Here is a 17123-nt window from a genome sequence, read left to right on the forward strand (position 1 = left end):
CTTAATTAGTTTCTGGCACTGGAAAAGTAGCTTTTAAGTTGGAGGAAAATGTCCTATATTTGAACTTTTTTGAATCTTATTTTGGCATCTTTCAGTGGCTTACTAATAAGAATTTTTTAACCTTATGTTTAAATGTTTCACAAATAAAAGACCGGGGACAGCCCTGATAGTTGTTAGGGTTCTGTGGATCTTTGTTCCTTAAGAAAATGGTAGATATAAACATTACTGGGTGGGAGAATGTTGAAAAAATGGTGGAATGGCACTCAGGGTGGGCCCAACAATTCTTTTTAAGACATTTAACTTACTAAACTTATTAGGATATAAGCAAGGATGTATCAGTTGTTATCCCCCTTCCACTATCGGATTTAAAAGTAGATAGTTTAACTTTATTTACTCTTCTTCAGTTCTACATTTCCGAGGTTGTCTGTCATACCCCTGAACACAAAAAGTTCCTTTTACTATTAGTTTAAGTAAAGAGGAGTTTTTCTGGTTTTCTTAATGGGGTATATAGGTGGTGGCTTATTAGAAAATAGTTTATTAGAAAATAGTTTAATCATTCATATAGGGGACTTCCATGGCGTTCCAGTGGTTAAGACTCTGTGCTTCCGCTGCAGGGGGTGCAGGTTCGATCCCTGGTCAGGGAACTAAGATCCCGCATGCTGTGTGTCGCAGCCACAAAAAAAAAAAAAAAAAAAAAAAAAATCATTCATTAGATAGGAAATCTTACCAGCTATTGATTATTGTTGTAGTAGACATACCTTGTTTTCAATGTAAACATGACATTTCAAATGCAAGTTATATTAGCGAAGGTGATAAAATTTATGGACTAACTATGAGTAGTGTGCTTTATAGAGGTTTATATGAAAGCTTTCTGAAGGAGACTAGTCTAGAATGTCTATGTTCTGCTCTTCCTTTGATACTTGATGAAAACTGTTAGTGCTACATTTATCATGCTGCTCTTTTACTCTTTGAAAACCAAATTTCTTTACTACTGCATGGATATAGCATATTTTACAAATTGGAAGTTTGTGGCAACCCTGCGTTGAACAAGTCTAGTGGTGCTGTTTTTCCAGCAGCATTTGCTCACAGTGTGTCTCTGTGTCAAGTTTTGGTAGTACTCACAATATTTCACACTTTTTCATTATTTGTTATGGTGATCTGTGATCAGTGATCTTTGATGTTACTGTTGTAATTGTTTTGGGGCACCACAAACTGTACCGATACGAGACGGCGAAATTAATTGTTAAATGTTGTGTGTATTCTGACTGCTCTACCGATCAGCTGTTCCCTCATCTCTCCCCCTCTCCTTGGGCCTCCTTATTCTCTGAGATGCAACAATATTGAAATTAGGCCAATTAATAACCCTACAGTGGCCTCTTAGTGTTTAAGTGACAGGAAGAGTCACACATCTCTCACTTTAAATCAAAAGCTAGAAATGATTAAGCTTAGTGAAGAAGGCATGTTGAAAGCTGAGATAGGCCAAGAGCTAGGCCTCTTGTGCCAAACAGCCAAGTTGTGAAAGCAAAGGAAAAATTCTTAAAGGAAATTAAAAGTGCTACTCCAGTGAACACACAAATGATAAGCAAAACAGCCTTATTGCTGACATGGAGAAAGTTTCAGTGGTCTGGATAGAAGATCAAACCAACCACAATATTCCTTTAAACCAGAGCCTAATCCAGAGCAAGGCCCTAACTTTCTTCAGTTCTGTGAAGCCTGAGAGAGTTGAGGAAGCTGCAGAAGAAAAGTTTGAAGCTAGCAAAGGTTGGTTCCTGAGTTTAAGGAAAGAAGCTGTCTCCATAATATCAAGGTGAAAGCAGCAAGTGCTGATGTAAAAGCTGCAGCAAGTTTTCCAGAAGATCAAGCTAAGATAATAAATGAAGGTGGCTACACTAAACAACAGATTTTCAGTAGAGACAAAACAGCCTTCTATTGGAAGAAGAGGCCATCTAGGACTTTCATAGCTAGAGAGGATAAGTCAGTGCCTGGCTTCAAAGCTTCAAAGGACAGGCTGACTCTCTTATTAGGGGCTAATGCAGCTGGTGACTTGAAGTTGAAGCCAATGCCATTTACCATTATGAAAATCCTAGGGACCTTAAGAATTATGCTAAATCTATTCTGCCTGTGCTCTATAAATGGAACAACAAAGCCTGGACATCTGTTTACAGCATGGTTTACTGAATATTTTAAGCCCACTATTGAGACCTATTGCTTAGGAAAAAAAAAAAAAGATTCCTTTAAAAATTACTGCTCACTGACAATGCACCTGGTCACCCAAGAGCTCTGATGAAGATGTTCAATGAGATTATGTTGTTTTCATGCCTGCTAATGCAGTATCCATTTTGTGGCCCATGGATCAAGGAGTAATTTCAACTTTTAGGTCTTATTATTTAAGAAATACATTTCATAAGGCCATGGGTGCTATAGATGGTGAGTGATTCCTCTGATGGATCTGGGCAAAGTAAGTTGGAAACCTTCTGGAAAGGATTCACCACCATTCTAGCTGCCATTAAGAACATTTGTGATTCATGGGAAGAGGTGAAAATATCAACATTAGCAGGAATTTGGAAGCAGTTGATTCCGACTCTCACAGATTGAGGGGCTTGGGGTTCAAGACTTCAGTGGAGGAAGCAACTGCAGATGTGGAATTAGCAAGAGAACTAGAATTAGAAGTGGAGCCTGCAGATGTGACTGAATTGCTGCAGCCTCATGATAAAACTTGAATGGATAAGGATTATTATTTCTTATGGATGAGCAAAGAAAGTGGTTTCTTGAGATGGAATCTACTCCTGGTGAAGACACTATGATGATTGTTGAAATAACAGCAAAGTATTTAGAATATTATATAAACTTAGTTTATAAAGCAGCTGCAGAGTTTGAGAGGATTGACTCCCATTTTGAAAGAAGTTCTGTTGTGGGTAAAATGCTATCAAACAGCGTTGCCTGCTACAGAGAAATCATTCATAAAAGGAAGAATCAATTGATGTGGCAAACATCATTGTTGTCTTACTTTAAGATAGTGCCAGAGCCACCCAAAGATTCAGCAACCACTACCCTGATCAGTCAGCAGCCATCAGCATCAAGGCAAGACCCTCCACTGGCAAAAAGATTACGACTCACTGAAGGCTTAGGTGATGGTTAGCATTTTTTAGCAGTAAAGTATTTTTTACTTAAGGTATGTACACTGTCTTTTCAGGCATATGCTTTTTGTACAGTTAATAGACTACAGTATAGTGTAAACATAACTTTTATATGCACTGGGAAGCCAAAAAATTTGTGCGACTTGGTTTATTGCGAAGTCACTTTGTTGCAGTTATCTGGAACCCGAACCCCGAGGTATGCCTGTACAGAGAAGTATGAATACTTATAGTAAAAATTATTGCCTGTAGTATATATATTTTGTTCCATCAAGTTGTGGAGGGAAAATTTTATTGAGATACTATTAATAATTATTTTGTGGTAAGTAACATAGAACAGAATTGTTAGATTTGGGCAGTATTAATATAGCAAGTCTATTAAAGTGTTCAAGAAAAAAAATGTTTCCTTCAAGTTTAGAAGAGATTTGAAGGAAATGGGTTTTTTTTTTTTTTGGTACACGGGCCTCTCACTGTTGTGGCCTCTCCCGTTGCAGAGCACAGGCTCCGGACGTGCAGGCTCAGCGGCCATGGCTCACGGGCCCAGCCGCTCCCATGTGGGATCTTCCCGGACCGGGGCACGAACCCGTATCCCCTGCATCGGCAGGCGGACTCTCAACCACTGCGCCACCAGGGAAGCCCGAAGGAAATGTTTTAAAATTGTAGACATGAAAGATTTAGATAGAATATACTTTGTAATATTAAATAAGAATGAGTGTGTTAATCTGATTTTTACTATTCCTGCTACTTCTCTTTTATAAATTCAGACAAGCCAACATCTAAAACAACTTTGGTATAAGATTTTTATAAAAATCTCTTTTATAAGGTTCAGACAAGCCAACATCTAAAACAACTTTGGTAGTTGTTGAAAGGTATTAGATGGATGTGTTTATCTTTAAAATGGTCAAACATGACTTTTACAAATACAGCTTTTGCAGATTTTACACAAGAGGCCAGTAGCTGTAACCTAGAATCAAATATTCATTTGATTTAGAATGTTTACCTGAAATTTTTGCTTAGTTTTCTCTGGGTTTTAGAGGAAGGGTGCATGTTTTGTATTGTTGTGATTTAGGGATTTTTTAAAAAGGGTTATTAGTTTTAAGGGCTTTCCCTTTTCTTTTATGAATTAAGTAGCAAATGAATCTTTCATTTTTGGAAGGTGGGGTAATAGTTATAGGAATATCATAGAAAATTAACTGAGTATTTTAATTTTTTGAGATCTAAGAGATCAGTAGTTTCTTAAGAGCGAAGCTGGTAAATATATGTGTTTTTAAAAACTTACTAAATATAATCAAACTGTGTTCTCAGTTGTTTGAGAACTATTTCCAAATTAAGAGTTGATATTTTGCCTTTTTTCATTTCATGATCTGGTAACTCTTATTAAACTTTTCCAAGCATTTTCTCAATGCTTACTCCACTTCAGTATCTCACCCATTAAAAGGGGTTAGGGATGGGGAGGTGGTGGTAGAAAGAATGTATCAAGGCCTGAAGGAGTTTGATGTTCCAAGAAAGAAGTTCGCTTGTCTGGTGTGAATTAAGGCTGGACAGAGGCCAAACTGTGGAAGGCCTTATAGGATTTGTTCAAATTTTATTTTAAGGCCAAGGGTAGTGGAAAGCCATTGAATGGCTTTAAAGTGGGGGAATGACTTGATTTTGTTTGAATAGGATAAAAGTGGAACCTGGGAAATCAGTTAGGGAGGCTATTGCCCTAGCCCAGGGAGAGAGATTGGTGACTTGCAGTATAACCTTCTTACTCCACTGACACTCACCTCCTTCAAAAATTAGCTTAGATTTTTTTACAATTTGATTTCTTATGACCAAATGATTTTGCTCTTTTTTTTTTTTGATGTCAGTTATCTATAAATTTTCATTTGACAAGCTAGGTAACATTATTTTATTGTTTTATTCGTTTAAGGGTGCTAGTATGAAAGTATGGTTTCTTTATAGCTAGTATAAAGGCCTGTATAGAGGGTTTATTTGCTTTCTAAGGTGTCTGTACTACCTGTCTACTAATAAGGAGTTGGTGGTGTGGCTGTTCCATAATACCAAGCAGTGATGACTAGTGAGCTCTTTTGTATGCTTTCAGGATATCTCATTCAAATTTTATATTTTTTTAGTCATCTTTTTATCTTCCAAATTCAGTTCCAACACAAAATCCTACTTTTTTAGAGGCAATAACATGAGTTTTTTCCTTTAAATAAAATACATTGATAAAGAAGCATACTTGAAATTTCCTAGTCTTTGTGACCTTCTGATCATTTATTTATCGTTCCTGCCTTCCCAGTTTTACCTTACAGGAGGAATTAGAATAAGCCTTAATTGAAGTTCAGAAATATCTAAAGATTTGTAAGTTTCTCTCCTGCTTTCTACTTCTAGTGTCTTGTTTTGAAAATTAGGACTCATTTTTTCTTTTTCCCAGGTTGAGGTTAAAGATATCTCAAAGTTTGAAAATATTTTCTTTTTTACTATTTTGCTTAGTACTTAAATATCAAAATGCCTACCAACACTATATATTTGTTGAATGTGGAAGATGCTCTACCTGTGTGAAAGACATAATGTCCTCTTAAGATTTCATGTAATGTGTCACCAAAATAGACTTTAAAAGTGTCCCACCAAGGGGCAGAGGGGTAGCAGGGTGGACTTTTCTAATTTGTGAGGGGAAAACATTGGGCTTCTGTTTTTCTTGTTCTTTGTTTGTAGAAATCTCTCCCTCATAATGTCATAAGAAGCCTACTTATATTGGTTAAAATTAGAAGAAAGCAGGTCTTTTCATACAACCATTACCTGCCCCCCCCCTTTTAATTATTAAAAAGGCACAGGGAGGTCGAGGTCTGGAAATTTGCCAGGCTTTCTTGGACTGCCCTAGAAAAGTAATCTTAAATGTGTTCCCAGGTGCTAGTCAGTTGAATCACAAATTTGGAGTTTTGTGGTTTGCTCTTTTCCTGTTTCCTATTATTCTATATATACTTTATGTATTCAGGAAAATGAAATTCTTTGGCGGTTGATGATAAAATCAATGCTTTTATTCCAGGCTACCAACCAAATATACCGACTTAAAGTACATTTCTGCCTAAAAAGATGTCAAGTCATTCCTTAAGAGAATGAGAACGGTTACCTTTAACGGTGTAAAGATGTTACTTTTAAAGAAATTTTTCTTTCTTTTGGGGGAGAACTTTATAATGGATGTCTTTTGTTATTTAGTGTTTAGTAATTCAGCACAGATTAAGTTAGTATCTTTTATTGAACAAGCCAGGGGTAGAGCATCTTCTGTACTTAAAGAAGAGTTTTAAAAATGAGGTTCTTTAAAAATTTTGCTCTACAGAAAGGTAGAGATGGATGAAAGGTATTAGGTGGACGTGTTTATCTTTAAAATGGGCAAACATGACTTTTACAAATACAACTTTTACAAATTTTACCCAAGAGGCCAGTAACTGCAACCTAGAATCAAATATTCATTTGATTTAGAATGTTTACCTGAAATTTTTGCTTAGTTTTCTCTGGGTTTTAGAGGAAGGGTGCGTGTTTTGTATTGTTGTGATTTAGGGATTTTTAAAAAAGGGTTATTAGTTTTAAGGGCTTTCCCTTTTCTCTTATGAATTAAGTAGCAAATGAATCTTTCATTTTTGGAGGGTGGGGTAATAGTTATAGAAATATCATAGAAAATTAACTGAGTATTTTAATTTTTTAAGATCTAAGAGATCAGTAGTTTCCTAAGAGTGAAGCTGGTAAATATATGTGTTTTTAAAAACTTACTAAATATAATCAAACTGTGTTCTCAGTTGTTTGAGAACTATTTCCAAATTAAGAGTTGATATTTTGCCTTTTTTCATTTCATGATCTGGTAACTCTTATTAAACCTCTTTGTATTGAACTAGATCTACAATTAAGTGAATTAAAAAATAAGAAATTTGTAAGAGCTTTATTTAGAGAGGTTTTGCTTGCCTCTTTTATAAAAGGTAATTCTATTTCAAATTTGGTGTTCTCTTTGGGCCTCTAAAATTTTGTTAAGGATTTTTAAGAGAGAGGTTTGAGAAATTTATGTGTTCTTCAAACCCTGGTCTGTATAAAAGTAGATATATACTTATTTTGGACCTATATGAGGAAAATCAGTCACTGATGAGTTAACAGTGTTAAAATACATTTTAGGTGGTTATCTTAGTAATTTGTCAGGAATTAACATTAGGGGTCCTTAGATAACCAGTGGTTAAATGTTGACATCTACTTTTATTCTCCTTCTCACACCCATGTATGCACACACTGTGTCTAGTGTTACAACGTACAATGTTTATATTTTTATTTTATTCCACATAAGTTCTGTTTTTAGTTTATATTACTTAAGCTAGATGGACAGAATCTTGAACTGTTTTGTCAGACTGATAGTACTGAGTATAACAGGCAAGGCAAAAAAAATTTCTGGGAAAATTGCCAGAAAGTGTTTGTGTTTTCCTTTGGAAGTGATTGTTTGGTGGTAGGAAGGTGCTTAGTTTAAAAAAATAAAAATAAAAATTAGATTGACAGGTCCTAAAATGTTGCATTGCCATCCAGAAATTTTATTTGAAAATTTATTCTCCTTCCTCATATTTCTAACTTGTTTATCAGAAGTCTTTTGGGACATTGTTGACTTTACTTTTTTTCCTAATACTTAAAAACAGCCCAGGGCAGCCAAATAGGGAAGGTGACTTCTGTGATGTTTATTAATATAGAAAAGAAAGGATACCAGAAGACCTTTGATCTGTTTATAGATGCATAAAAACAAATTATTAAAATGAGTTTTAAAGAAATTACACAACACATAAAAGTAATAAACAAGAATTTTAGATTCTTCTCTTCTAGTACTAAGCATCTTAGTTATAAATATGAAGGCCATTGGTGATTTTTAAAATAAGGCTAGTTAAGTGATATAGCTGTTATTTAATATCATAGTGAGTTTTCAGTTTGTATTCTTTTCCTTTAATAGAAGTGTACTGCTATTTAAAACTTCTCTAATAAGTATTGCTGATTTTCTTCAGTTGCTGGTTTTAAGTTGCCAGATGTTACTTTGATGAAAACTTTGTGATGAGTTGTTTTGTTTTGTTTTGTTTTGTTTTTTTAAGTTTCTCACTCTTAATACTGCTGGTTCCTCAAGGGTAATATTTCACATTACTTTCATAGCAGCTGAAGTGATCCGTTTTTACATCAGAGTTTGATGATTTACTAAAAAGAAAGCCTGCATTTTCCCAAGTAAATGAAGCACTAAAACCCCTTAATGTACCTAGTGTCTTTTCAGAGTAATTGAGACTTGTAGGTTGTTTTTAGTAGAAACTACTTTGTGTGTGTGTGTGTGTGTGTGGGGGGGGGTTCCTTAATCTATCTTAGGATGTCTGTTCTGAGAATTTACCTTTATCTCTTATTCTTCTAAGTTTATGCCCAGTTTTGGCTTTTGTGCAATTGAAAAAATAGTCCATTTATTCTGATGGGAGTATTGGCCTCTAGCTGCAGTCACCGTGATCTCCCTGTTCCCCCCAAAATGAACATCTAATATCAGAAACCTGTTTTATATGGTCTAGGTAATACTTGTATCTGCTTGTACCTGTTTTGATATAATTCGTATTTTGAATGAGTGCCAGAGAATTGCATAGAATTATTTCAATCTTGAGATCTGGGCATTTATAGGTAGCCCACACATTTTGTGGCTATAGGCAAAACCACTTTTCTGTTGTGCCTTATCTTTGAAGATACCTTGCTTATCCCGGACAATACATACCTTTCATGACAGTAAGAACATAACATCAGGAAGAGAGTTAGCAAAAAAAAGAAACATAGGGTAAATATATAAAGAATAAAGCTTTATTTTGTAAGATGATGTAAGCTAAATATTTATCAACAGCCAAATACCTAACTCAGGTCACTTTTATCTTACTTTCTTACACTTAGACCAAATAAGAGACTGTGTAAAGCAAAAACTTGATCTCCGTATTCTAATTTGCCAGTCCTTTTGATACCTGTGGCCATCTGATAAGCATGGATATTATAGACTCCTGGTTTTTATTGGGTAGTTAATATGGCTTGCTGAGTTTCCTTCCATTCCAACACAGTTTACTGATTTTCAGGTTAATCTTAAAAATATAACTTTTATTCTTAACTTTTGATGTCTTGCAAATCTGCCTTGATTATACCCAATACTGAAGAATATGGAATGTTCATGTTTAGTGAAAGCAATCTTGTCAAACACTGATTAACCACAGCCCTGTTTATTTGATCATGATCTTCTCTGTCTCTGTTTAGCTCAGTTTTGTCTCTTTCCTTAATAGTCCTGCTTTAGTCCCCTTTCCTCCATAAAACCTTCTTTTTTCATTTCCTTGTTAATTGATTGATTTAGTGCATGTTTAATGAGTTCCTGTACTGTGCCAGGTACTGCTGATACAACAATGATAGTAGGGCTTGTTCTGGAAGCTCATAGTTTAGTGGAGGTCCAGGTTATCATCTCCAAAGTCCTACTGCATTTATTTATAGCCCTTATCTTGGTGTTTTAATTTACAGTACAAGCATATGATCAATTTTTTTCATCTGTATATGTTCAATATAAAAGCAAAGTTTTCTTCAAAGATTATTCCCAGAAAAAGTCATTTTATATTTGAGACTTTGCAAAGTTTTTAATATTTTGAGGCTCTTACTCAATAATTTTATTTTGAATAGAAGAATAATGTTTGTAGAAGACAGGCTTGAAATGATGCCAGTCAGTGCTAGTTTTGAATTTTTATGGAAGTTTCCCGAGGGAAAAGGTAAAAGGGGAATAAAGAGTTCAAACAGATAAGAAATTATTCTTGGGAGGGTTGACTAACTATCATAATTTGTTGTAAACTATTCACAAAGGTAAAAAAAAAAGCCTTTAAAATCTCACTTTTAAGAGCAATATTATAAGTACTTTATGAACATCACAATATATACCTATAGAACAATGGGAAAAAAACAGTGTCTTAATATTATGGGAGTGGAAGTTTGTGGCTTGGAGAAACATTTCCAGTGACAATATTCTATATGACTTCAAAAAGTACTGTTTCTCAAACAACTTAAACGGAAATGAAGATAATTCAAGTTTTGTTACTTTTAAATGACTCAAAAAGAAGGTAATGAGATGACACTTGTTGAAAGACGTATGTGAAGTTTGAACAAAATTGTTTTTTAAAATTTTTGTGCTTCATGATTTTAAAACATTCATAAAACTAAATTAATGAGTTAAAATAAGTATACATTGGGCTTTTCATACAAATATAGAAAGGTTTGTATATTTCAAGTTGGTCAAAAGATTTTTAAAATATCTTCTCATTGGGGGAAATTAGGGTATCCGTCATATTGAGGGTTGCATGAGGGTTGTATCAGTGTTTTGATACAATTTTATTTTATTTGTACTATAAAATGTTTTTGATTAAAAGCATCATTCAGTTTGATCTGGCTTCCATAAGTGATTCTCTTTGGATGTGTGTTCTACCCCTAGAGTGGTGGGAAGCAGTGACATGTGAAGGGAAAACAAGAATTGCTTTTCATGTTGTATTTATTATTTTTGAAACTTCATTAACCCTTCCTAGCAAACTAAGTTGCCTTTGGGAGGCACAAGGTTAGGGAAGGCATTCAGTAACCTGTTTATACTGTGTTCTCAGTGACTTGTTGGTAGTTTCAGACAGCATTAAAATACTTTTCCAGAAGTGAGCCTCAGATTTGTAAGTTGTCAAAATAGTTCTTTTCTTTCTGTTTAATGTTGGTTGCATACCGTAGGAAAATTGTGATAGGATGAGGCTGGTCACAGGACCGTGAAAAACATTGTCATCTTAATCAGATAAGAAATTAATACAATTCACAATTGTAAAAGATTCTTTAATTCCATCTATCTGTTTCAAAGGAGATGGGGGTGCAGTAGTAGTTGGTGGATTTTTTTTTTTTTTTTTTTTTTTGCTGTACACGGGCCTCTCACTGTTGTGGCCTTTCCCGTTGTGGAGCACAGGCTCCGGACACGCAGGCTCAGCGGCCATGGCTCACGGGCCCAGCCGCTCCGTGGCATGTGGGATCTTCCCAGACTGGGACACGAACCCGTGTCCCCTGCATCAGCAGGTGCACTCTCAACCACTGCGCCACCAGGGAAGCCCTAGTTGGTGGATTTTAAAATTTTTAAAATTCAGTTGTCACATCACATTTTTACATTTTAATCATTCATTAAGTACTGTTTATGTTTGGAGGGCAAGTAAGACAGTCTTAGATCCAATAGCATTCTGATGTATGAAAGAACTTATATAGACAACTAACTAAAAACAACGAGTAAATATAAAATATTTTATATTGGATTGCAAGTAGTGTGCATTTTGTGGGAAGGAGGAGTTCTGATGAGAAAACTTGAAAATTGTCACATATGTGAGATTTAGCCTGGGAGGCTTTTTGCAAGGGCTGGGCTTTCAGAAACTGTTAGAATGATGATAGATTGCAAAGGGAGGGGGGCATTTAAGGAATATTTGCTTGATCCATGTCCACTGTTCCAGCACCATTTATTGAAAAGGCTATCTCTCCTCCTTTAAAATTCTTTTGCTCATTTGTTAAAAATTAATTGGGCATATTCGTATGGGTCTGTTTCTCATTCCTCTATCTGTACCACTGGTCTTTGTGTCTTTGTCTCCACCAGTACCACACTGTCATGCTACTGCAACTATATGGTAAGCCTTAACACCAAGAAGAGTGATTTCTCCCTTTATTATTCTTTTTCAACACATTAATAAGCTCTTTTAGGTGTCTACAAAGAAATTTGCTGAGATTTTTATGTGAATTGGATTAATCCTATTTATCAGTTTAGGGAAAATGGACATCTTTATTATGTTGACTCTTCCAATCCATGAATACAGTATGTCTCTCCAAGTGTTTAGGTCTTCTTTGATTTCTTTCATCAACATTTTATAATTTTCATCATACAAATCCTATATATGTTTTATTAGACTATATGTATTTTATTTTCTTAGGAGCAATTGTAACTGGTACTTTTAATTTTTACTTTCAGTTCCAGTTGTTCATTGTCAGTATAAAGAAGCACAGTTGATATTTGTGTGTTGATTTGTATTCTGTGATCTTACGGAACTCACTCACTAGTTCTAGCATTTTTTCTGCTTGAAGATTCCTTGGAATTTCCTAAATAGACAGTCATTTCATCTGCAAATAGAAACAGTTTTATATCTTCTTTTCCAATTGGTATGCCTTTAATTTCTTTTTCTTGCCTTATTGCAATAGCTAAAACTTTCAGTACTGTGTTAAATAAAAGTGGTGGGAGTAGACATTATTGCCTTGTTTCTGATATTAGAGGGAAGTCATTCAGTCTTTCACCATTAAGTATGATGTTGGCTGTAGTTTTTTTTGTAGGTGCTCCTTGTGACTTTGGGGAAGTTTCCATCTATTCCTGTTATACTGATAGACCATATGATTTTTCTCTTTTAGCCTGTTTATTTGGCAGATTGCATTTACTGATTTTTGAATATCAAACCAACCTTACATGCCTGGAATAGATTGTACTTGGTTGTGATGTATTACTTTAAAAAAATACAGTTTTGGATTTTGTTTGCTAAAATTTTGTTGAGAACTTCTACATCTAAGTTAGTGAGAGATACTGGTCTGTATTACCCCTCTTCTTTTTTGTTCTGTCTTTGGTTTTTGTATCAACGTAATACTGGCTTCAGAAAATTAGTTAAGTAGTCCCTCTTCATCTTTTTCTGGAAGAGACTGTGTAAAATTAGTGTTGGTGTATTATTTTAATACTTAATGCTTTTAAAAAACAAAACCCTAATTGTCCTCAGATGCAGTTGCAGTAGGTAAAATTTACTTTTTCCTCATGGGAGGAGTATTTCAGGTTTTGAGTATGACTTTTATAGGCCTACTTTATGGCCAAATGTTCTAACAAATTTCAGGTCCTGTGTATTAATTTTTTTTTCTTTTTAAATGGTAGGAAAAATGAAATGGTCAGTATGAGTCATTATGTATAAGCAGTACTTTGGAAATAGAACTATTATCTAAAATAATTCTGATACTAGATTCTGCAACTAGACTTACTGATTTGCTATAACTTGCCTGAGTGTGAGTTATGAAACTATGGAATTATCCATAATAATTATGGAATTATTAGGGAAATTGAATCAAATATGGAAACAAAGCTGTGAAAGGTTTGGTAACTTGTTCAAGGTCAGTTTGTAAACTAAATTCCAAGTTCAGGTCACAGTCTACTAAGCCAGTGGTACTTCACTGGGGAGGAACATTAGATCACCAGTGGGTCTTTGCCAAAAGGAGAAAAGAAAACATACATACAATATCTATACATCTATATATTTCCCCGCCGCCTCCCATGTACTTTTCAACTACTCATTCCTGGGGCATACAAAATGGCACTCAAACGTGAATTCAAGAAAACACATAGGGGATTCTGATGCACATCATTTGTTAAGAACCATTATAATAAACCCTGCACACAGACCTTTTATGTTCATTTATTTCTTTTGAAAGTCATATTAACTATTTGGAATTACTTTGATAGAATAAACCTATGGTAGAAATTTAAAGTTTCAGAAAATTTTAAATTGGGAGATGCTCTTAAAAACTAGTAAATATAGGTAACTTTTGTCATCCTCTTTAGAACTACACCTTTAAAGTCACTATGTGAGCTTAACATAAAAATACATATAACTTGGTTTATTTTTATAATAATCATGTTATTATATTTAGTGGTCAGTTGGAGACGTGATGGATAGAGACTGATTACCCAATCAGCTTGAGGAGGGGGGGTGGCAAGATTGTCAGTTTTCCCCATTAAGCAGTTTTCTTTCTATCTATGGATAATATCAATCAAGTGATAGTCTAGATCTAGAAAATCATCTGAAATCTTAACTTGCCATTAAATATTAAGAAGTAGGGCTTCCCTGGTGGCACAGTGGTTGAGCGTCCGCCTGCCAATGCAGGGGACATGGGTTCGTGCCCCGGTCCGGGAAGATCCCACATGCCGTGGAGCGGCTGGACCCGTGAGCCATGGCCGCTGAGCCTGCGCGTCCAGAGCCTGTGCTCCACAACGGGAGAGGCCACAACAGTGAGAGGACCGCGTACCGCAAAAGAAAAAATATATATATATATGTATATGTATATATTAAGAAGTATTAAAAGAAATAAAGAAAATAGTCATTTGTTTATCTTTTTTCAAGTCCAGAGGTGGCAAAGAAAAGATACTGATGTTTTCCCCTCTCCTTCTATACTAATTTCAAAACCCTTTACCTCAAAATCTTTCTCAGTACATGGCTCCTGGCAGCCACTCTTAATTGATTGGAATTGACGCCAAAGATAAAACCTATTTGGCATTTTTGTTATAGGCAATGTTCTTTTTTGGGAGGTCAGTTTTATTTAGTTCAAGTGTTGTTCCTGTGCTTCAATGGAGTCTTCTTTTGGAAATTAAAAATAATTAATAGTGGTTTTTAACATGAATTACACAAGTGATAGTTCACAGAAGACTCCTCCTCAACAAACAAAACAAACAAAAGGCAGGTTAGCTAGACTGTGGGAATTAGGATGTTGTTTCAAGAGGTAGCTGACCAGGACTTCCCTGGCGGTCCAGTGGTTAAGACTTCACCTTCCAATGCAGGGAGTGTGGGTTCGATCCCTGGTCAGGGAGCTAAGATCCCACATGCCTCGCGGCCAAAAAACCAAAACTTAAAACAGAAGCAATATTGTAACAAATTCAATAAAGACTTTAAAAATGGTCCACATCAAAAAAAAAAAATCTTTAAAAAAATAAGAGGTAGCTGACCACACAGCCTGTGGGCCAAATCCAGCCTGTGAACTAAGAATGATATTTACATTTTTAAATGGTTGGGAAAAAAATCAAAAAAAGAATAGTATTTTGTGACATGTAAAAATTACATGAAATTTAATTTTCACTCTCTGTAAATAAAGTTTTATTTGAATGTAACAATGCTCATTCATTTACTGTCCTCTGGATGCTTTTGTGCTACAGTGGCAGAATTGAGTAGTTGTGAAAGAGACCATATGGCCTGCAAAAGCTAAAATATTTACTCTCTGGCCCTTTGCAGAAAAAAGTTTGCCATCCCCTGTTTTGAGATAACATGGGCAGAGTATGATTGCTTTGTGGTTATTTAGTAAAGGAGGAAACTTAATTTGCTGTTATTTTCAACAGGTTTCTGAAAAGGAATAATTTACAAAATGGCTACTGTTTATATACAGATGAATAGTAGTAGCAGCCCTTCTTTTATAAAATACAATGGACATAGAGTTACCAGCCATAGTTTACATGTCCACTCACACTATTATTTCTTCTGTAGTTGAGGAGTCCACAGCACCATTACTGCCACAGATTTTATCAGCTTATAATTATATCTCTGTGCTAGAGCATTGTAGAGCAGCAGTTCTCAAACTTTTTGGTCTCAGAACTTCTTTAGACTTACCCCAGAGAGTTTTTATGTGCTTTGTATCTGTAAGTATTCATCATATTAGAAATTAAGGCAGAAAATTAAAAATATGTATTTATTTAGAAGTGACAATAAATCCATTATATGTTAACAAAAGAATAGATTTTTATGAAAACTATTTTCCAAGACAACAAAAAAATTAGTGAAATTGTTACAGATCTCTTTATAATTGTTTTAGTAGAAGACAACTGGATTCTTATATCTGTTTTTTCTACTCAATTTGTTGTGATACAACAATCCGTTGTATTGTTTTGATGTGAAGGAAATTTGGCCATACACAGATATATAGTTAGAAAAGTGAGGAATATTTTAATCCTATTTTAAGATAATTGTGGATTATTAGTGATATTGAATATCTTTTTATGTAGTATTTCCCATTCATATCTGTTTGATAAAGCATCTCTTTGAATCTCTTGCTCAGTTTTTAGAAATTGGGTAGTATGTTTTCATATTGTTGAGTTGTGAGAGGTCTTTATATTTTCTGAATATCAGTTATTTTTAAGGTATGTAGTTTGCAAGTATTTGCTCCCAGTCTGAATTTTTTTCCTTAACTTTCAAAGAGAAGTTTCAATTTTAATGAAGTTCAACTTACCAGTTTTTTCTTTTGTAGCTCATGTGTTTTGTGTTCTAAGAAATCTTTCATAATTTAGGGTCACCAGATTTTTCATTTTTTTCTAGAAATTTCATAGTTTTAGGTTTTCTTTTGAGTTTATGATGTGTTTAGAGTAAATTTTTATATATAGCATGAGCTATGAGTTGATATGAGTTGAGGTTCTTTGTTTTGCATATAGATGTCCAATTGTTCCAGCGTCAGTTGTTGACTTTCTCTGCTAAATGCATTGGTACCTTCGCTGTGTATCAACTGACCGTATGTGTTTGGGTCTATTTCTGGAGTCTCTGTCCTGTCCTGTAGGTTCATGTGTCTGTCTTTTCACTAAGACCACACTGTCTTGATTGCCAAAGCTTTAGTAAAAGTCTTAAAAACAAGTAATATGGGGAGTTCCCTGGCGGTCCAGTGGTTAGGACTCGGCGCTTTCATTGCCATGGCCCAGGTTCAATGCCTGAGTGGGGAACTAAGATCTCACAAGCCACGCAGTGCAGCCAACGAAAAAACAAACAGTATGAATTCTGTTTTGTACATTTTTTTCAGAATTATTTTGGGTATTCCGGTTCCTTTGCTTTTCCATGTAAGACAAGAGATAGTTTCTTAAAAGTTAGTTACAGTGTGGAATCTGAAACCACTAGTGAACTTTTTGTCCTCTGTAATGTTAAAATCTACTTGGCTATCTTGAATTTTGTATGGATTTTTTTGCCCATGAGTGTTTTTCAAACGTCATGCATAATTCACTTGGAAAATATTGGTTCTCTGAATTATATAGACCTTCTAAATATTGGCACATCTCATTATTCTGTATTTAAAAGTCACATTTGTTAATATCACCACTCATCAGAAATTCTTTAAGTATTGGGAAGGTGTCAGGCTAATGGTGGTGGTAAATACAAATTTTCCAAAATTCTTATT

General features: G+C 34.9%; 1 protein-coding gene across 1 annotated transcript in view; it reads left to right on the forward strand.

Annotated features, from left to right (window-relative positions):
- ACVR2A (activin A receptor type 2A) overlaps positions 1–17123 on the forward strand; it is an 83851-nt gene that overhangs the window by 33190 nt on the left and 33538 nt on the right. The window lies entirely within an intron of this gene.

This window comes from Hyperoodon ampullatus, assembly GCF_949752795.1.
Source record: "Hyperoodon ampullatus genome assembly, chromosome: 8".
In the NCBI taxonomy this organism is placed as follows: Eukaryota; Metazoa; Chordata; class Mammalia; order Artiodactyla; family Ziphiidae; genus Hyperoodon; species Hyperoodon ampullatus.